At 50.1% G+C, this 19,506-nt stretch overlaps 13 non-coding genes across 13 annotated transcripts; all 13 read right to left on the bottom strand.

The window, feature by feature from the left end:
• Positions 1–913: 913 nt before the first annotated feature.
• On the bottom strand, positions 914–985 carry TRNAG-UCC (transfer RNA glycine (anticodon UCC)). Its single transcript has one exon. It is a non-coding gene; the product is annotated as a tRNA-Gly (tRNA).
• Positions 986–2,170: 1,185 nt separating this feature from the next.
• Positions 2,171–2,242, bottom strand: TRNAG-UCC (transfer RNA glycine (anticodon UCC)). Its single transcript has one exon. It is a non-coding gene; the product is annotated as a tRNA-Gly (tRNA).
• A 2,442-nt stretch (positions 2,243–4,684) lies between these two features.
• On the bottom strand, positions 4,685–4,756 carry TRNAG-UCC (transfer RNA glycine (anticodon UCC)). The gene has a single exon. It is a non-coding gene; the product is annotated as a tRNA-Gly (tRNA).
• A 1,185-nt stretch (positions 4,757–5,941) lies between these two features.
• Positions 5,942–6,013, bottom strand: TRNAG-UCC (transfer RNA glycine (anticodon UCC)). Its single transcript has one exon. It is a non-coding gene; the product is annotated as a tRNA-Gly (tRNA).
• Positions 6,014–7,198: 1,185 nt separating this feature from the next.
• Positions 7,199–7,270, bottom strand: TRNAG-UCC (transfer RNA glycine (anticodon UCC)). Its single transcript has one exon. It is a non-coding gene; the product is annotated as a tRNA-Gly (tRNA).
• A 1,185-nt stretch (positions 7,271–8,455) lies between these two features.
• On the bottom strand, positions 8,456–8,527 carry TRNAG-UCC (transfer RNA glycine (anticodon UCC)). Its single transcript has one exon. It is a non-coding gene; the product is annotated as a tRNA-Gly (tRNA).
• Positions 8,528–9,712: 1,185 nt separating this feature from the next.
• Positions 9,713–9,784, bottom strand: TRNAG-UCC (transfer RNA glycine (anticodon UCC)). The gene has a single exon. It is a non-coding gene; the product is annotated as a tRNA-Gly (tRNA).
• A 1,185-nt stretch (positions 9,785–10,969) lies between these two features.
• On the bottom strand, positions 10,970–11,041 carry TRNAG-UCC (transfer RNA glycine (anticodon UCC)). The gene has a single exon. It is a non-coding gene; the product is annotated as a tRNA-Gly (tRNA).
• A 1,185-nt stretch (positions 11,042–12,226) lies between these two features.
• TRNAG-UCC (transfer RNA glycine (anticodon UCC)) lies at positions 12,227–12,298 on the bottom strand. The gene has a single exon. It is a non-coding gene; the product is annotated as a tRNA-Gly (tRNA).
• Positions 12,299–13,472: 1,174 nt separating this feature from the next.
• On the bottom strand, positions 13,473–13,544 carry TRNAG-UCC (transfer RNA glycine (anticodon UCC)). The gene has a single exon. It is a non-coding gene; the product is annotated as a tRNA-Gly (tRNA).
• Positions 13,545–14,728: 1,184 nt separating this feature from the next.
• On the bottom strand, positions 14,729–14,800 carry TRNAG-UCC (transfer RNA glycine (anticodon UCC)). Its single transcript has one exon. It is a non-coding gene; the product is annotated as a tRNA-Gly (tRNA).
• Positions 14,801–15,983: 1,183 nt separating this feature from the next.
• TRNAG-UCC (transfer RNA glycine (anticodon UCC)) lies at positions 15,984–16,055 on the bottom strand. Its single transcript has one exon. It is a non-coding gene; the product is annotated as a tRNA-Gly (tRNA).
• Positions 16,056–17,240: 1,185 nt separating this feature from the next.
• TRNAG-UCC (transfer RNA glycine (anticodon UCC)) lies at positions 17,241–17,312 on the bottom strand. The gene has a single exon. It is a non-coding gene; the product is annotated as a tRNA-Gly (tRNA).
• Positions 17,313–19,506: the final 2,194 nt, after the last annotated feature.

Raw genomic sequence — 19,506 nt, 5'->3', positions numbered from 1 at the left:
GGCACTTACAGCTCTTTGTGCCCTAATGCCATGACACAAAAACATAATTTGAAAAAAGTTAGCAGAGGATGGTTTCGATCCATCGACCTCTGGGTTATGGGCCCAGCACGCTTCCGCTGCGCCACTCTGCTGGTTGGAGAACAAGAGCTTTTCTGGGCTTTTACAGCCTACAAACCGACAACCCTAGACCCAGTTTCGAGTGAAGCGGGCAGTAGGCCTTACAAAGCCAAACAACCTGCAACCACGCACTCCCATCCCATGGCCTTTTGCAGACAGGCCTCATTTCTCTAGCTCACACCCTAACTGCCAACACCCCTTCCCCTTCTCTCTCTGTCTCTCTCTCTCTGTCTCTCTCTCTCATTCTCTCTCTCTCGCAAATAGATACTTTACTTCCCAGGTGCAACAAAACAAGCCTTCTCGAGCTGGCAGATATGGGAAGGAAGGAAGGAAGGGCCAGTTTGGAAACTCAACTCAATTACCATAAATCCCCTGCTAAGGGTTATGGGAGGGAGGAATGAAGGAACTTTGCTTCAGGGAAAGGGCTGCTGCTGCTTCAGCATGTGAGGAGCGCAGCCACACGTTTCACCTTCTTCAGTATGTTGGTTTACAGGATGAGAGAGATCCTGAAACCTCACTCTAATAGGCTGAGGTGCTGTGCTCGGTGGCCTGCTGGGACCAAGGCCCGTCAGGGCAAGGCGAATAGGCCTTTGTCAGGCCTTCGTCAGGGCTTTGTCGGGGAGGGGCCAGGAGCCCTGCTCGCTTCAATCCCCTCACCGATAGACAGTTGCAGAAACTAGGATGCAAGAACCTTTCCTGGATGGGGTTTTGATTTTCACGAAAAGTGTGTCAGCTTTGCTTTCAGCATGAGTCTGATTTCCAAAAAATGCATTTTGAACAATTTAAAGATTTGATCTGCGTTGGCCGGGAATCGAACCCGGGTCAACTGCTTGGAAGGCAGCTATGCTCACCACTATACCACCAACGCCTGCCTGTCTGGGCTATCTGATGGAGCGGCCCTTAGAAATAAGAATAAGTCATTGGCTGGGAATGAAAAAAGCTTGCGTTTGACGCAGAAGCAGTTCGCATCATGAGGTCTTGCCGGTCAGCCCAACATTTCCCCGGGACCCCTTAAAAAAGGAGCTTGGTTTTAAGTTTGGTTTGATTGAACAGTACATTTTGTTGGCTGGGCTGGGACCCTCTCCTATTTAGCGCAAGAGTGGAACGAGGCAGCAAGTTCAAGGAATGACATTGCATCCAGGCACTTACAGCTCTTTGTGCCCTAATGCCATGACACAAAAACATAATTTGAAAAAAGTTAGCAGAGGATGGTTTCGATCCATCGACCTCTGGGTTATGGGCCCAGCACGCTTCCGCTGCGCCACTCTGCTGGTTGGAGAACAAGAGCTTTTCTGGGCTTTTACAGCCTACAAACCGACAACCCTAGACCCATTTTCGAGTGAAGCGGGCAGTAGGCCTTACAAAGCCAAACAACCTGCAACCACGCACTCCCATCCCATGGCCTTTTGCAGACAGGCCTCATTTCTCTAGCTCACACCCTAACTGCCAACACCCCTTCCCCTTCTCTCTCTGTCTCTCTCTGTCTGTCTCTCTCTCTCATTCTCTCTCTCTCGCAAATAGATACTTTACTTCCCAGGTGCAACAAAACAAGCCTTCTCGAGCTGGCAGATATGGGAAGGAAGGAAGGAAGGGCCAGTTTGGAAACTCAACTCAATTACCATAAATCCCCTGCTAAGGGTTATGGGAGGGAGGAATGAAGGAACTTTGCTTCAGGGAAAGGGCTGCTGCTGCTTCAGCATGTGAGGAGCGCAGCCACACGTTTCACCTTCTTCAGTATGTTGGTTTACAGGATGAGAGAGATCCTGAAACCTCACTCTAATAGGCTGAGGTGCTGTGCTCGGTGGCCTGCTGGGACCAAGGCCCGTCAGGGCAAGGCGAATAGGCCTTTGTCAGGCCTTCGTCAGGGCTTTGTCGGGGAGGGGCCAGGAGCCCTGCTCGCTTCAATCCCCTCACCGATAGACAGTTGCAGAAACTAGGATGCAAGAACCTTTCCTGGATGGGGTTTTGATTTTCACGAAAAGTGTGTCAGCTTTGCTTTCAGCATGAGTCTGATTTCCAAAAAATGCATTTTGAACAATTTAAAGATTTGATCTGCGTTGGCCGGGAATCGAACCCGGGTCAACTGCTTGGAAGGCAGCTATGCTCACCACTATACCACCAACGCCTGCCTGTCTGGGCTATCTGATGGAGCGGCCCTTAGAAATAAGAATAAGTCATTGGCTGGGAATGAAAAAAGCTTGCGTTTGACGCAGAAGCAGTTCGCATCATGAGGTCTTGCCGGTCAGCCCAACATTTCCCCGGGACCCCTTAAAAAAGGAGCTTGGTTTTAAGTTTGGTTTGATTGAACAGTGCATTTTGTTGGCTGGGCTGGGACCCTCTCCTATTTAGCGCAAGAGTGGAACGAGGCAGCAAGTTCAAGGAATGACATTGCATCCAGGCACTTACAGCTCTTTGTGCCCTAATGCCATGACACAAAAACATAATTTGAAAAAAGTTAGCAGAGGATGGTTTCGATCCATCGACCTCTGGGTTATGGGCCCAGCACGCTTCCGCTGCGCCACTCTGCTGGTTGGAGAACAAGAGCTTTTCTGGGCTTTTACAGCCTACAAACCGACAACCCTAGACCCAGTTTCGAGTGAAGCGGGCAGTAGGCCTTACAAAGCCAAACAACCTGCAACCACGCACTCCCATCCCATGGCCTTTTGCAGACAGGCCTCATTTCTCTAGCTCACACCCTAACTGCCAACACCCCTTCCCCTTCTCTCTCTGTCTCTCTCTCTCTGTCTCTCTCTCTCATTCTCTCTCTCTCGCAAATAGATACTTTACTTCCCAGGTGCAACAAAACAAGCCTTCTCGAGCTGGCAGATATGGGAAGGAAGGAAGGAAGGGCCAGTTTGGAAACTCAACTCAATTACCATAAATCCCCTGCTAAGGGTTATGGGAGGGAGGAATGAAGGAACTTTGCTTCAGGGAAAGGGCTGCTGCTGCTTCAGCATGTGAGGAGCGCAGCCACACGTTTCACCTTCTTCAGTATGTTGGTTTACAGGATGAGAGAGATCCTGAAACCTCACTCTAATAGGCTGAGGTGCTGTGCTCGGTGGCCTGCTGGGACCAAGGCCCGTCAGGGCAAGGCGAATAGGCCTTTGTCAGGCCTTCGTCAGGGCTTTGTCGGGGAGGGGCCAGGAGCCCTGCTCGCTTCAATCCCCTCACCGATAGACAGTTGCAGAAACTAGGATGCAAGAACCTTTCCTGGATGGGGTTTTGATTTTCACGAAAAGTGTGTCAGCTTTGCTTTCAGCATGAGTCTGATTTCCAAAAAATGCATTTTGAACAATTTAAAGATTTGATCTGCGTTGGCCGGGAATCGAACCCAGGTCAACTGCTTGGAAGGCAGCTATGCTCACCACTATACCACCAACGCCTGCCTGTCTGGGCTATCTGATGGAGCGGCCCTTAGAAATAAGAATAAGTCATTGGCTGGGAATGAAAAAAGCTTGCGTTTGACGCAGAAGCAGTTCGCATCATGAGGTCTTGCCGGTCAGCCCAACATTTCCCCGGGACCCCTTAAAAAAGGAGCTTGGTTTTAAGTTTGGTTTGATTGAACAGTACATTTTGTTGGCTGGGCTGGGACCCTCTCCTATTTAGCGCAAGAGTGGAACGAGGCAGCAAGTTCAAGGAATGACATTGCATCCAGGCACTTACAGCTCTTTGTGCCCTAATGCCATGACACAAAAACATAATTTGAAAAAAGTTAGCAGAGGATGGTTTCGATCCATCGACCTGTGGGTTATGGGCCCAGCACGCTTCCGCTGCGCCACTCTGCTGGTTGGAGAACAAGAGCTTTTCTGGGCTTTTACAGCCTACAAACCGACAACCCTAGACCCAGTTTCGAGTGAAGCGGGCAGTAGGCCTTACAAAGCCAAACAACCTGCAACCACGCACTCCCATCCCATGGCCTTTTGCAGACAGGCCTCATTTCTCTAGCTCACACCCTAACTGCCAACACCCCTTCCCCTTCTCTCTCTGTCTCTCTCTCTCTGTCTCTCTCTCTCATTCTCTCTCTCTCGCAAATAGATACTTTACTTCCCAGGTGCAACAAAACAAGCCTTCTCGAGCTGGCAGATATGGGAAGGAAGGAAGGAAGGGCCAGTTTGGAAACTCAACTCAATTACCATAAATCCCCTGCTAAGGGTTATGGGAGGGAGGAATGAAGGAACTTTGCTTCAGGGAAAGGGCTGCTGCTGCTTCAGCATGTGAGGAGCGCAGCCACACGTTTCACCTTCTTCAGTATGTTGGTTTACAGGATGAGAGAGATCCTGAAACCTCACTCTAATAGGCTGAGGTGCTGTGCTCGGTGGCCTGCTGGGACCAAGGCCCGTCAGGGCAAGGCGAATAGGCCTTTGTCAGGCCTTCGTCAGGGCTTTGTCGGGGAGGGGCCAGGAGCCCTGCTCGCTTCAATCCCCTCACCGATAGACAGTTGCAGAAACTAGGATGCAAGAACCTTTCCTGGATGGGGTTTTGATTTTCACGAAAAGTGTGTCAGCTTTGCTTTCAGCATGAGTCTGATTTCCAAAAAATGCATTTTGAACAATTTAAAGATTTGATCTGCGTTGGCCGGGAATCGAACCCGGGTCAACTGCTTGGAAGGCAGCTATGCTCACCACTATACCACCAACGCCTGCCTGTCTGGGCTATCTGATGGAGCGGCCCTTAGAAATAAGAATAAGTCATTGGCTGGGAATGAAAAAAGCTTGCGTTTGACGCAGAAGCAGTTCGCATCATGAGGTCTTGCCGGTCAGCCCAACATTTCCCCGGGACCCCTTAAAAAAGGAGCTTGGTTTTAAGTTTGGTTTGATTGAACAGTACATTTTGTTGGCTGGGCTGGGACCCTCTCCTATTTAGCGCAAGAGTGGAACGAGGCAGCAAGTTCAAGGAATGACATTGCATCCAGGCACTTACAGCTCTTTGTGCCCTAATGCCATGACACAAAAACATAATTTGAAAAAAGTTAGCAGAGGATGGTTTCGATCCATCGACCTCTGGGTTATGGGCCCAGCACGCTTCCGCTGCGCCACTCTGCTGGTTGGAGAACAAGAGCTTTTCTGGGCTTTTACAGCCTACAAACCGACAACCCTAGACCCAGTTTCGAGTGAAGCGGGCAGTAGGCCTTACAAAGCCAAACAACCTGCAACCACGCACTCCCATCCCATGGCCATTTGCAGACAGGCCTCATTTCTCTAGCTCACACCCTAACTGCCAACACCCCTTCCCCTTCTCTCTCTGTCTCTCTCTCTCTGTCTCTCTCTCTCATTCTCTCTCTCTCGCAAATAGATACTTTACTTCCCAGGTGCAACAAAACAAGCCTTCTCGAGCTGGCAGATATGGGAAGGAAGGAAGGAAGGGCCAGTTTGGAAACTCAACTCAATTACCATAAATCCCCTGCTAAGGGTTATGGGAGGGAGGAATGAAGGAACTTTGCTTCAGGGAAAGGGCTGCTGCTGCTTCAGCATGTGAGGAGCGCAGCCACACGTTTCACCTTCTTCAGTATGTTGGTTTACAGGATGAGAGAGATCCTGAAACCTCACTCTAATAGGCTGAGGTGCTGTGCTCGGTGGCCTGCTGGGACCAAGGCCCGTCAGGGCAAGGCGAATAGGCCTTTGTCAGGCCTTCGTCAGGGCTTTGTCGGGGAGGGGCCAGGAGCCCTGCTCGCTTCAATCCCCTCACCGATAGACAGTTGCAGAAACTAGGATGCAAGAACCTTTCCTGGATGGGGTTTTGATTTTCACGAAAAGTGTGTCAGCTTTGCTTTCAGCATGAGTCTGATTTCCAAAAAATGCATTTTGAACAATTTAAAGATTTGATCTGCGTTGGCCGGGAATCGAACCCGGGTCAACTGCTTGGAAGGCAGCTATGATCACCACTATACCACCAACGCCTGCCTGTCTGGGCTATCTGATGGAGCGGCCCTTAGAAATAAGAATAAGTCATTGGCTGGGAATGAAAAAAGCTTGCGTTTGACGCAGAAGCAGTTCGCATCATGAGGTCTTGCCGGTCAGCCCAACATTTCCCCGGGACCCCTTAAAAAAGGAGCTTGGTTTTAAGTTTGGTTTGATTGAACAGTGCATTTTGTTGGCTGGGCTGGGACCCTCTCCTATTTAGCGCAAGAGTGGAACGAGGCAGCAAGTTCAAGGAATGACATTGCATCCAGGCACTTACAGCTCTTTGTGCCCTAATGCCATGACACAAAAACATAATTTGAAAAAAGTTAGCAGAGGATGGTTTCGATCCATCGACCTCTGGGTTATGGGCCCAGCACGCTTCCGCTGCGCCACTCTGCTGGTTGGAGAACAAGAGCTTTTCTGGGCTTTTACAGCCTACAAACCGACAACCCTAGACCCATTTTCGAGTGAAGCGGGCAGTAGGCCTTACAAAGCCAAACAACCTGCAACCACGCACTCCCATCCCATGGCCTTTTGCAGACAGGCCTCATTTCTCTAGCTCACACCCTAACTGCCAACACCCCTTCCCCTTCTCTCTCTGTCTCTCTCTCTCTGTCTCTCTCTCTCATTCTCTCTCTCTCGCAAATAGATACTTTACTTCCCAGGTGCAACAAAACAAGCCTTCTCGAGCTGGCAGATATGGGAAGGAAGGAAGGAAGGGCCAGTTTGGAAACTCAACTCAATTACCATAAATCCCCTGCTAAGGGTTATGGGAGGGAGGAATGAAGGAACTTTGCTTCAGGGAAAGGGCTGCTGCTGCTTCAGCATGTGAGGAGCGCAGCCACACGTTTCACCTTCTTCAGTATGTTGGTTTACAGGATGAGAGAGATCCTGAAACCTCATTCTAATAGGCTGAGGTGCTGTGCTCGGTGGCCTGCTGGGACCAAGGCCCGTCAGGGCAAGGCGAATAGGCCTTTGTCAGGCCTTCGTCAGGGCTTTGTCGGGGAGGGGCCAGGAGCCCTGCTCGCTTCAATCCCCTCACCGATAGACAGTTGCAGAAACTAGGATGCAAGAACCTTTCCTGGATGGGGTTTTGATTTTCACGAAAAGTGTGTCAGCTTTGCTTTCAGCATGAGTCTGATTTCCAAAAAATGCATTTTGAACAATTTAAAGATTTGATCTGCGTTGGCCGGGAATCGAACCCGGGTCAACTGCTTGGAAGGCAGCTATGCTCACCACTATACCACCAACGCCTGCCTGTCTGGGCTATCTGATGGAGCGGCCCTTAGAAATAAGAATAAGTCATTGGCTGGGAATGAAAAAAGCTTGCGTTTGACGCAGAAGCAGTTCGCATCATGAGGTCTTGCCGGTCAGCCCAACATTTCCCCGGGACCCCTTAAAAAAGGAGCTTGGTTTTAAGTTTGGTTTGATTGAACAGTACATTTTGTTGGCTGGGCTGGGACCCTCTCCTATTTAGCGCAAGAGTGGAACGAGGCAGCAAGTTCAAGGAATGACATTGCATCCAGGCACTTACAGCTCTTTGTGCCCTAATGCCATGACACAAAAACATAATTTGAAAAAAGTTAGCAGAGGATGGTTTCGATCCATCGACCTCTGGGTTATGGGCCCAGCACGCTTCCGCTGCGCCACTCTGCTGGTTGGAGAACAAGAGCTTTTCTGGGCTTTTACAGCCTACAAACCGACAACCCTAGACCCAGTTTCGAGTGAAGCGGGCAGTAGGCCTTACAAAGCCAAACAACCTGCAACCACGCACTCCCATCCCATGGCCTTTTGCAGACAGGCCTCATTTCTCTAGCTCACACCCTAACTGCCAACACCCCTTCCCCTTCTCTCTCTGTCTCTCTCTCTCTGTCTCTCTCTCTCATTCTCTCTCTCTCGCAAATAGATACTTTACTTCCCAGGTGCAACAAAACAAGCCTTCTCGAGCTGGCAGATATGGGAAGGAAGGAAGGAAGGGCCAGTTTGGAAACTCAACTCAATTACCATAAATCCCCTGCTAAGGGTTATGGGAGGGAGGAATGAAGGAACTTTGCTTCAGGGAAAGGGCTGCTGCTGCTTCAGCATGTGAGGAGCGCAGCCACACGTTTCACCTTCTTCAGTATGTTGGTTTACAGGATGAGAGAGATCCTGAAACCTCACTCTAATAGGCTGAGGTGCTGTGCTCGGTGGCCTGCTGGGACCAAGGCCCGTCAGGGCAAGGCGAATAGGCCTTTGTCAGGCCTTCGTCAGGGCTTTGTCGGGGAGGGGCCAGGAGCCCTGCTCGCTTCAATCCCCTCACCGATAGACAGTTGCAGAAACTAGGATGCAAGAACCTTTCCTGGATGGGGTTTTGATTTTCACGAAAGGTGTGTCAGCTTTGCTTTCAGCATGAGTCTGATTTCCAAAAAATGCATTTTGAACAATTTAAAGATTTGATCTGCGTTGGCCGGGAATCGAACCCGGGTCAACTGCTTGGAAGGCAGCTATGCTCACCACTATACCACCAACGCCTGCCTGTCTGGGCTATCTGATGGAGCGGCCCTTAGAAATAAGAATAAGTCATTGGCTGGGAATGAAAAAAGCTTGCGTTTGACGCAGAAGCAGTTCGCATCATGAGGTCTTGCCGGTCAGCCCAACATTTCCCCGGGACCCCTTAAAAAAGGAGCTTGGTTTTAAGTTTGGTTTGATTGAACAGTACATTTTGTTGGCTGGGCTGGGACCCTCTCCTATTTAGCGCAAGAGTGGAACGAGGCAGCAAGTTCAAGGAATGACATTGCATCCAGGCACTTACAGCTCTTTGTGCCCTAATGCCATGACACAAAAACATAATTTGAAAAAAGTTAGCAGAGGATGGTTTCGATCCATCGACCTCTGGGTTATGGGCCCAGCACGCTTCCGCTGCGCCACTCTGCTGGTTGGAGAACAAGAGCTTTTCTGGGCTTTTACAGCCTACAAACCGACAACCCTAGACCCAGTTTCGAGTGAAGCGGGCAGTAGGCCTTACAAAGCCAAACAACCTGCAACCACGCACTCCCATCCCATGGCCTTTTGCAGACAGGCCTCATTTCTCTAGCTCACACCCTAACTGCCAACACCCCTTCCCCTTCTCTCTCTGTCTCTCTCTCTCTGTCTCTCTCTCTCATTCTCTCTCTCTCGCAAATAGATACTTTACTTCCCAGGTGCAACAAAACAAGCCTTCTCGAGCTGGCAGATATGGGAAGGAAGGAAGGAAGGGCCAGTTTGGAAACTCAACTCAATTACCATAAATCCCCTGCTAAGGGTTATGGGAGGGAGGAATGAAGGAACTTTGCTTCAGGGAAAGGGCTGCTGCTGCTTCAGCATGTGAGGAGCGCAGCCACACGTTTCACCTTCTTCAGTATGTTGGTTTACAGGATGAGAGAGATCCTGAAACCTCACTCTAATAGGCTGAGGTGCTGTGCTCGGTGGCCTGCTGGGACCAAGGCCCGTCAGGGCAAGGCGAATAGGCCTTTGTCAGGCCTTCGTCAGGGCTTTGTCGGGGAGGGGCCAGGAGCCCTGCTCGCTTCAATCCCCTCACCGATAGACAGTTGCAGAAACTAGGATGCAAGAACCTTTCCTGGATGGGGTTTTGATTTTCACGAAAAGTGTGTCAGCTTTGCTTTCAGCATGAGTCTGATTTCCAAAAAATGCATTTTGAACAATTTAAAGATTTGATCTGCGTTGGCCGGGAATCGAACCCGGGTCAACTGCTTGGAAGGCAGCTATGCTCACCACTATACCACCAACGCCTGCCTGTCTGGGCTATCTGATGGAGCGGCCCTTAGAAATAAGAATAAGTCATTGGCTGGGAATGAAAAAAGCTTGCGTTTGACGCAGAAGCAGTTCGCATCATGAGGTCTTGCCGGTCAGCCCAACATTTCCCCGGGACCCCTTAAAAAAGGAGCTTGGTTTTAAGTTTGGTTTGATTGAACAGTACATTTTGTTGGCTGGGCTGGGACCCTCTCCTATTTAGCGCAAGAGTGGAACGAGGCAGCAAGTTCAAGGAATGACATTGCATCCAGGCACTTACAGCTCTTTGTGCCCTAATGCCATGACACAAAAACATAATTTGAAAAAAGTTAGCAGAGGATGGTTTCGATCCATCGACCTCTGGGTTATGGGCCCAGCACGCTTCCGCTGCGCCACTCTGCTGGTTGGAGAACAAGAGCTTTTCTGGGCTTTTACAGCCTACAAACCGACAACCCTAGACCCAGTTTCGAGTGAAGCGGGCAGTAGGCCTTACAAAGCCAAACAACCTGCAACCACGCACTCCCATCCCATGGCCTTTTGCAGACAGGCCTCATTTCTCTAGCTCACACCCTAACTGCCAACACCCCTTCCCCTTCTCTCTCTGTCTCTCTCTCTCTGTCTCTCTCTCTCATTCTCTCTCTCTCGCAAATAGATACTTTACTTCCCAGGTGCAACAAAACAAGCCTTCTCGAGCTGGCAGATATGGGAAGGAAGGAAGGAAGGGCCAGTTTGGAAACTCAACTCAATTACCATAAATCCCCTGCTAAGGGTTATGGGAGGGAGGAATGAAGGAACTTTGCTTCAGGGAAAGGGCTGCTGCTGCTTCAGCATGTGAGGAGCGCAGCCACACGTTTCACCTTCTTCAGTATGTTGGTTTACAGGATGAGAGAGATCCTGAAACCTCACTCTAATAGGCTGAGGTGCTGTGCTCGGTGGCCTGCTGGGACCAAGGCCCGTCAGGGCAAGGCGAATAGGCCTTTGTCAGGCCTTCGTCAGGGCTTTGTCGGGGAGGGGCCAGGAGCCCTGCTCGCTTCAATCCCCTCACCGATAGACAGTTGCAGAAACTAGGATGCAAGAACCTTTCCTGGATGGGGTTTTGATTTTCACGAAAAGTGTGTCAGCTTTGCTTTCAGCATGAGTCTGATTTCCAAAAAATGCATTTTGAACAATTTAAAGATTTGATCTGCGTTGGCCGGGAATCGAACCCGGGTCAACTGCTTGGAAGGCAGCTATGCTCACCACTATACCACCAACGCCTGCCTGTCTGGGCTATCTGATGGAGCGGCCCTTAGAAATAAGAATAAGTCATTGGCTGGGAATGAAAAAAGCTTGCGTTTGACGCAGAAGCAGTTCGCATCATGAGGTCTTGCCGGTCAGCCCAACATTTCCCCGGGACCCCTTAAAAAAGGAGCTTGGTTTTAAGTTTGGTTTGATTGAACAGTGCATTTTGTTGGCTGGGCTGGGACCCTCTCCTATTTAGCGCAAGAGTGGAACGAGGCAGCAAGTTCAAGGAATGACATTGCATCCAGGCACTTACAGCTCTTTGTGCCCTAATGCCATGACACAAAAACATAATTTGAAAAAAGTTAGCAGAGGATGGTTTCGATCCATCGACCTCTGGGTTATGGGCCCAGCACGCTTCCGCTGCGCCACTCTGCTGGTTGGAGAACAAAAGCTTTTCTGGGCTTTTACAGCCTACAAACCGACAACCCTAGACCCATTTTCGAGTGAAGCGGGCAGTAGGCCTTACAAAGCCAAACAACCTGCAACCACGCACTCCCATCCCATGGCCTTTTGCAGACAGGCCTCATTTCTCTAGCTCACACCCTAACTGCCAACACCCCTTCCCCTTCTCTCTCTGTCTCTCTCTCTCTGTCTCTCTCTCTCATTCTCTCTCTCTCGCAAATAGATACTTTACTTCCCAGGTGCAACAAAACAAGCCTTCTCGAGCTGGCAGATATGGGAAGGAAGGAAGGAAGGGCCAGTTTGGAAACTCAACTCAATTACCATAAATCCCCTGCTAAGGGTTATGGGAGGGAGGAATGAAGGAACTTTGCTTCAGGGAAAGGGCTGCTGCTGCTTCAGCATGTGAGGAGCGCAGCCACACGTTTCACCTTCTTCAGTATGTTGGTTTACAGGATGAGAGAGATCCTGAAACCTCACTCTAATAGGCTGAGGTGCTGTGCTCGGTGGCCTGCTGGGACCAAGGCCCGTCAGGGCAAGGCGAATAGGCCTTTGTCAGGCCTTCGTCAGGGCTTTGTCGGGGAGGGGCCAGGAGCCCTGCTCGCTTCAATCCCCTCACCGATAGACAGTTGCAGAAACTAGGATGCAAGAACCTTTCCTGGATGGGGTTTTGATTTTCACGAAAAGTGTGTCAGCTTTGCTTTCAGCATGAGTCTGATTTCCAAAAAATGCATTTTGAACAATTTAAAGATTTGATCTGCGTTGGCCGGGAATCGAACCCGGGTCAACTGCTTGGAAGGCAGCTATGCTCACCACTATACCACCAACGCCTGCCTGTCTGGGCTATCTGATGGAGCGGCCCTTAGAAATAAGAATAAGTCATTGGCTGGGAATGAAAAAAGCTTGCGTTTGACGCAGAAGCAGTTCGCATCATGAGGTCTTGCCGGTCAGCCCAACATTTCCCCGGGACCCCTTAAAAAAGGAGCTTGGTTTTAAGTTTGGTTTGATTGAACAGTGCATTTTGTTGGCTGGGCTGGGACCCTCTCCTATTTAGCGCAAGAGTGGAACGAGGCAGCAAGTTCAAGGAATGACATTGCATCCAGGCACTTACAGCTCTTTGTGCCCTAATGCCATGACACAAAAACATAATTTGAAAAAAGTTAGCAGAGGATGGTTTCGATCCATCGACCTCTGGGTTATGGGCCCAGCACGCTTCCGCTGCGCCACTCTGCTGGTTGGAGAACAAGAGCTTTTCTGGGCTTTTACAGCCTACAAACCGACAACCCTAGACCCAGTTTCGAGTGAAGCGGGCAGTAGGCCTTACAAAGCCAAACAACCTGCAACCATGCACTCCCATCCCATGGCCATTTGCAGACAGGCCTCATTTCTCTAGCTCACACCCTAACTGCCAACACCCCTTCCCCTTCTCTCTCTGTCTCTCTCTCTCTGTCTCTCTCTCTCATTCTCTCTCTCTCGCAAATAGATACTTTACTTCCCAGGTGCAACAAAACAAGCCTTCTCGAGCTGGCAGATATGGGAAGGAAGGAAGGAAGGGCCAGTTTGGAAACTCAACTCAATTACCATAAATCCCCTGCTAAGGGTTATGGGAGGGAGGAATGAAGGAACTTTGCTTCAGGGAAAGGGCTGCTGCTGCTTCAGCATGTGAGGAGCGCAGCCACACGTTTCACCTTCTTCAGTATGTTGGTTTACAGGATGAGAGAGATCCTGAAACCTCACTCTAATAGGCTGAGGTGCTGTGCTCGGTGGCCTGCTGGGACCAAGGCCCGTCAGGGCAAGGCGAATAGGCCTTTGTCAGGCCTTTGTCGGGGAGGGGCCAGGAGCCCTGCTCGCTTCAATCCCCTCACCGATAGACAGTTGCAGAAACTAGGATGCAAGAACCTTTCCTGGATGGGGTTTTGATTTTCACGAAAAGTGTGTCAGCTTTGCTTTCAGCATGAGTCTGATTTCCAAAAAATGCATTTTGAACAATTTAAAGATTTGATCTGCGTTGGCCGGGAATCGAACCCGGGTCAACTGCTTGGAAGGCAGCTATGCTCACCACTATACCACCAACGCCTGCCTGTCTGGGCTATCTGATGGATGGCCCTTAGAAATAAGAATAAGTCATTGGCTGGGAATGAAAAAAGCTTGCGTTTGACGCAGAAGCAGTTCGCATCATGAGGTCTTGCCGGTCAGCCCAACATTTCCCCGGGACCCCTTAAAAAAGGAGCTTGGTTTTAAGTTTGGTTTGATTGAACAGTACATTTTGTTGGCTGGGCTGGGACCCTCTCCTATTTAGCGCAAGAGTGGAACGAGGCAGCAAGTTCAAGGAATGACATTGCATCCAGGCACTTACAGCTCTTTGTGCCCTAATGCCATGACACAAAAACATAATTTGAAAAAAGTTAGCAGAGGATGGTTTCGATCCATCGACCTCTGGGTTATGGGCCCAGCACGCTTCCGCTGCGCCACTCTGCTGGTTGGAGAACAAGAGCTTTTCTGGGCTTTTACAGCCTACAAACCGACAACCCTAGACCCAGTTTCGAGTGAAGCGGGCAGTAGGCCTTACAAAGCCAAACAACCTGCAACCACGCACTCCCATCCCATGGCCTTTTGCAGACAGGCCTCATTTCTCTAGCTCACACCCTAACTGCCAACACCCCTTCCCCTTCTCTCTCTGTCTCTCTCTCTCTGTCTCTCTCTCTCATTCTCTCTCTCTCGCAAATAGATACTTTACTTCCCAGGTGCAACAAAACAAGCCTTCTCGAGCTGGCAGATATGGGAAGGAAGGAAGGAAGGGCCAGTTTGGAAACTCAACTCAATTACCATAAATCCCCTGCTAAGGGTTATGGGAGGGAGGAATGAAGGAACTTTGCTTCAGGGAAAGGGCTGCTGCTGCTTCAGCATGTGAGGAGCGCAGCCACACGTTTCACCTTCTTCAGTATGTTGGTTTACAGGATGAGAGAGATCCTGAAACCTCACTCTAATAGGCTGAGGTGCTGTGCTCGGTGGCCTGCTGGGACCAAGGCCCGTCAGGGCAAGGCGAATAGGCCTTTGTCAGGCCTTCGTCAGGGCTTTGTCGGGGAGGGGCCAGGAGCCCTGCTCGCTTCAATCCCCTCACCGATAGACAGTTGCAGAAACTAGGATGCAAGAACCTTTCCTGGATGGGGTTTTGATTTTCACGAAAAGTGTGTCAGCTTTGCTTTCAGCATGAGTCTGATTTCCAAAAAATGCATTTTGAACAATTTAAAGATTTGATCTGCGTTGGCCGGGAATCGAACCCGGGTCAACTGCTTGGAAGGCAGCTATGCTCACCACTATACCACCAACGCCTGCCTGTCTGGGCTACCTGATGGAGCGGCCCTTAGAAATAAGAATAAGTCATTGGCTGGGAATGAAAAAAGCTTGCGTTTGACGCAGAAGCAGTTCGCATCATGAGGTCTTGCCGGTCAGCCCAACATTTCCCCGGGACCCCTTAAAAAAGGAGCTTGGTTTTAAGTTTGGTTTGATTGAACAGTACATTTTGTTGGCTGGGCTGGGACCCTCTCCTATTTAGCGCAAGAGTGGAACGAGGCAGCAAGTTCAAGGAATGACATTGCATCCAGGCACTTACAGCTCTTTGTGCCCTAATGCCATGACACAAAAACATAATTTGAAAAAAGTTAGCAGAGGATGGTTTCGATCCATCGACCTCTGGGTTATGGGCCCAGCACGCTTCCGCTGCGCCACTCTGCTGGTTGGAGAACAAGAGCTTTTCTGGGCTTTTACAGCCTACAAACCGACAACCCTAGACCCAGTTTCGAGTGAAGCGGGCAGTAGGCCTTACAAAGCCAAACAACCTGCAACCACGCACTCCCATCCCATAGCCTTTTGCAGACAGGCCTCATTTCTCTAGCTCACACCCTAACTGCCAACACCCCTTCCCCTTCTCTCTCTGTCTCTCTCTCTGTCTCTCTCTCTCATTCTCTCTCTCTCGCAAATAGATACTTTACTTCCCAGGTGCAACAAAACAAGCCTTCTCGAGCTGGCAGATATGGGAAGGAAGGAAGGAAGGGCCAGTTTGGAAACTCAACTCAATTACCATAAATCCCCTGCTAAGGGTTATGGGAGGGAGGAATGAAGGAACTTTGCTTCAGGGAAAGGGCTGCTGCTGCTTCAGCATGTGAGGAGCGCAGCCACACGTTTCACCTTCTTCAGTATGTTGGTTTACAGGATGAGAGAGATCCTGAAACCTCATTCTAATAGGCTGAGGTGCTGTGCTCGGTGGCCTGCTGGGACCAAGGCCCGTCAGGGCAAGGCGAATAGGCCTTTGTCAGGCCTTCGTCAGGGCTTTGTCGGGGAGGGGCCAGGAGCCCTGCTCGCTTCAATCCCCTCACCGATAGACAGTTGCAGAAACTAGGATGCAAGAACCTTTCCTGGATGGGGTTTTGATTTTCACGAAAAGTGTGTCAGCTTTGCTTTCAGCATGAGTCTGATTTCCAAAAAATGCATTTTGAACAATTTAAAGATTTGATCTGCGTTGGCCGGGAATCGAACCCGGGTCAACTGCTTGGAAGGCAGCTATGCTCACCACTATACCACCAACGCCTGCCTGTCTGGGCTATCTGATGGAGCGGCCCTTAGAAATAAGAATAAGTCATTGGCTGGGAATGAAAAAAGCTTGCGTTTGACGCAGAAGCAGTTCGCATCATGAGGTCTTGCCGGTCAGCCCAACATTTCCCCGGGACCCCTTAAAAAAGGAGCTTGGTTTTAAGTTTGGTTTGATTGAACAGTACATTTTGTTGGCTGGGCTGGGACCCTCTCCTATTTAGCGCAAGAGTGGAACGAGGCAGCAAGTTCAAGGAATGACATTGCATCCAGGCACTTACAGCTCTTTGTGCCCTAATGCCATGACACAAAAACATAATTTGAAAAAAGTTAGCAGAGGATGGTTTCGATCCATCGACCTCTGGGTTATGGGCCCAGCACGCTTCCGCTGCGCCACTCTGCTGGTTGGAGAACAAGAGCTTTTCTGGGCTTTTACAGCCTACAAACCGACAACCCTAGACCCAGTTTCGAGTGAAGCGGGCAGTAGGCCTTACAAAGCCAAACAACCTGCAACCACGCACTCCCATCCCATGGCCTTTTGCAGACAGGCCTCATTTCTCTAGCTCACACCCTAACTGCCAACACCCCTTCCCCTTCTCTCTCTGTCTCTCTCTCTCTGTCTCTCTCTCTCATTCTCTCTCTCTCGCAAATAGATACTTTACTTCCCAGGTGCAACAAAACAAGCCTTCTCGAGCTGGCAGATATGGGAAGGAAGGAAGGAAGGGCCAGTTTGGAAACTCAACTCAATTACCATAAATCCCCTGCTAAGGGTTATGGGAGGGAGGAATGAAGGAACTTTGCTTCAGGGAAAGGGCTGCTGCTGCTTCAGCATGTGAGGAGCGCAGCCACACGTTTCACCTTCTTCAGTATGTTGGTTTACAGGATGAGAGAGATCCTGAAACCTCACTCTAATAGGCTGAGGTGCTGTGCTCGGTGGCCTGCTGGGACCAAGGCCCGTCAGGGCAAGGCGAATAGGCCTTTGTCAGGCCTTCGTCAGGGCTTTGTCGGGGAGGGGCCAGGAGCCCTGCTCGCTTCAATCCCCTCACCGATAGACAGTTGCAGAAACTAGGATGCAAGAACCTTTCCTGGATGGGGTTTTGATTTTCACGAAAAGTGTGTCAGCTTTGCTTTCAGCATGAGTCTGATTTCCAAAAAATGCATTTTGAACAATTTAAAGATTTGATCTGCGTTGGCCGGGAATCGAACCCGGGTCAACTGCTTGGAAGGCAGCTATGCTCACCACTATACCACCAACGCCTGCCTGTCTGGGCTATCTGATGGAGCGGCCCTTAGAAATAAGAATAAGTCATTGGCTGGGAATGAAAAAAGCTTGCGTTTGACGCAGAAGCAGTTCGCATCATGAGGTCTTGCCGGTCAGCCCAACATTTCCCCGGGACCCCTTAAAAAAGGAGCTTGGTTTTAAGTTTGGTTTGATTGAACAGTGCATTTTGTTGGCTGGGCTGGGACCCTCTCCTATTTAGCGCAAGAGTGGAACGAGGCAGCAAGTTCAAGGAATGACATTGCATCCAGGCACTTACAGCTCTTTGTGCCCTAATGCCATGACACAAAAACATAATTTGAAAAAAGTTAGCAGAGGATGGTTTCGATCCATCGACCTCTGGGTTATGGGCCCAGCACGCTTCCGCTGCGCCACTCTGCTGGTTGGAGAACAAAAGCTTTTCTGGGCTTTTACAGCCTACAAACCGACAACCCTAGACCCATTTTCGAGTGAAGCGGGCAGTAGGCCTTACAAAGCCAAACAACCTGCAACCACGCACTCCCATCCCATGGCCTTTTGCAGACAGGCCTCATTTCTCTAGCTCACACCCTAACTGCCAACACCCCTTCCCCTTCTCTCTCTGTCTCTCTCTGTCTGTCTCTCTCTCTCATTCTCTCTCTCTCGCAAATAGATACTTTACTTCCCAGGTGCAACAAAACAAGCCTTCTCGAGCTGGCAGATATGGGAAGGAAGGAAGGAAGGGCCAGTTTGGAAACTCAACTCAATTACCATAAATCCCCTGCTAAGGGTTATGGGAGGGAGGAATGAAGGAACTTTGCTTCAGGGAAAGGGCTGCTGCTGCTTCAGCATGTGAGGAGCGCAGCCACACGTTTCACCTTCTTCAGTATGTTGGTTTACAGGATGAGAGAGATCCTGAAACCTCACTCTAATAGGCTGAGGTGCTGTGCTCGGTGGCCTGCTGGGACCAAGGCCCGTCAGGGCAAGGCGAATAGGCCTTTGTCAGGCCTTCGTCAGGGCTTTGTCGGGGAGGGGCCAGGAGCCCTGCTCGCTTCAATCCCCTCACCGATAGACAGTTGCAGAAACTAGGATGCAAGAACCTTTCCTGGATGGGGTTTTGATTTTCACGAAAAGTGTGTCAGCTTTGCTTTCAGCATGAGTCTGATTTCCAAAAAATGCATTTTGAACAATTTAAAGATTTGATCTGCGTTGGCCGGGAATCGAATCCGGGTCAACTGCTTGGAAGGCAGCTATGCTCACCACTATACCACCAACGCCTGCCTGTCTGGGCTATCTGATGGAGCGGCCCTTAGAAATAAGAATAAGTCATTGGCTGGGAATGAAAAAAGCTTGCGTTTGACGCAGAAGCAGTTCGCATCATGAGGTCTTGCCGGTCAGCCCAACATTTCCCCGGGACCCCTTAAAAAAGGAGCTTGGTTTTAAGTTTGGTTTGATTGAACAGTACATTTTGTTGGCTGGGCTGGGACCCTCTCCTATTTAGCGCAAGAGTGGAACGAGGCAGCAAGTTCAAGGAATGACATTGCATACAGGCACTTACAGCTCTTTGTGCCCTAATGCCATGACACAAAAACATAATTTGAAAAAAGTTAGCAGAGGATGGTTTCGATCCATCGACCTCTGGGTTATGGGCCCAGCACGCTTCCGCTGCGCCACTCTGATGGTTGGAGAACAAGAGCTTTTCTGGGCTTTAACAGCCTACAAACCGACAACCCTAGACCCAGTTTCGAGTGAAGCGGGCAGTAGGCCTTACAAAGCCAAACAACCTGCAACCACGCACTCCCATCCCATGGCCATTTGCAGACAGGCCTCATTTCTCTAGCTCACACCCTAACTGCCAACACCCCTTCCCCTTCTCTCTCTGTCTCTCTCTCTCTGTCTCTCTCTCTCATTCTCTCTCTCTCGCAAATAGATACTTTACTTCCCAGGTGCAACAAAACAAGCCTTCTCGAGCTGGCAGATATGGGAAGGAAGGAAGGAAGGGCCAGTTTGGAAACTCAACTCAATTACCATAAATCCCCTGCTAAGGGTTATGGGAGGGAGGAATGAAGGAACTTTGCTTCAGGGAAAGGGCTGCTGCTGCTTCAGCATGTGAGGAGCGCAGCCACACGTTTCACCTTCTTCAGTATGTTGGTTTACAGGATGAGAGAGATCCTGAAACCTCACTCTAATAGGCTGAGGTGCTGTGCTCGGTGG

Source organism: Ambystoma mexicanum, chromosome 6q (genome assembly GCF_040938575.1).
Source record: "Ambystoma mexicanum isolate Mex_15411 chromosome 6q, UKY_AmexF1_1, whole genome shotgun sequence".
NCBI lineage: Eukaryota > Metazoa > Chordata > Amphibia > Caudata > Ambystomatidae > Ambystoma > Ambystoma mexicanum.
Note: the sequence above shows the minus strand (reverse complement) of the source record. Positions and strands in the feature narration are given on the sequence as shown.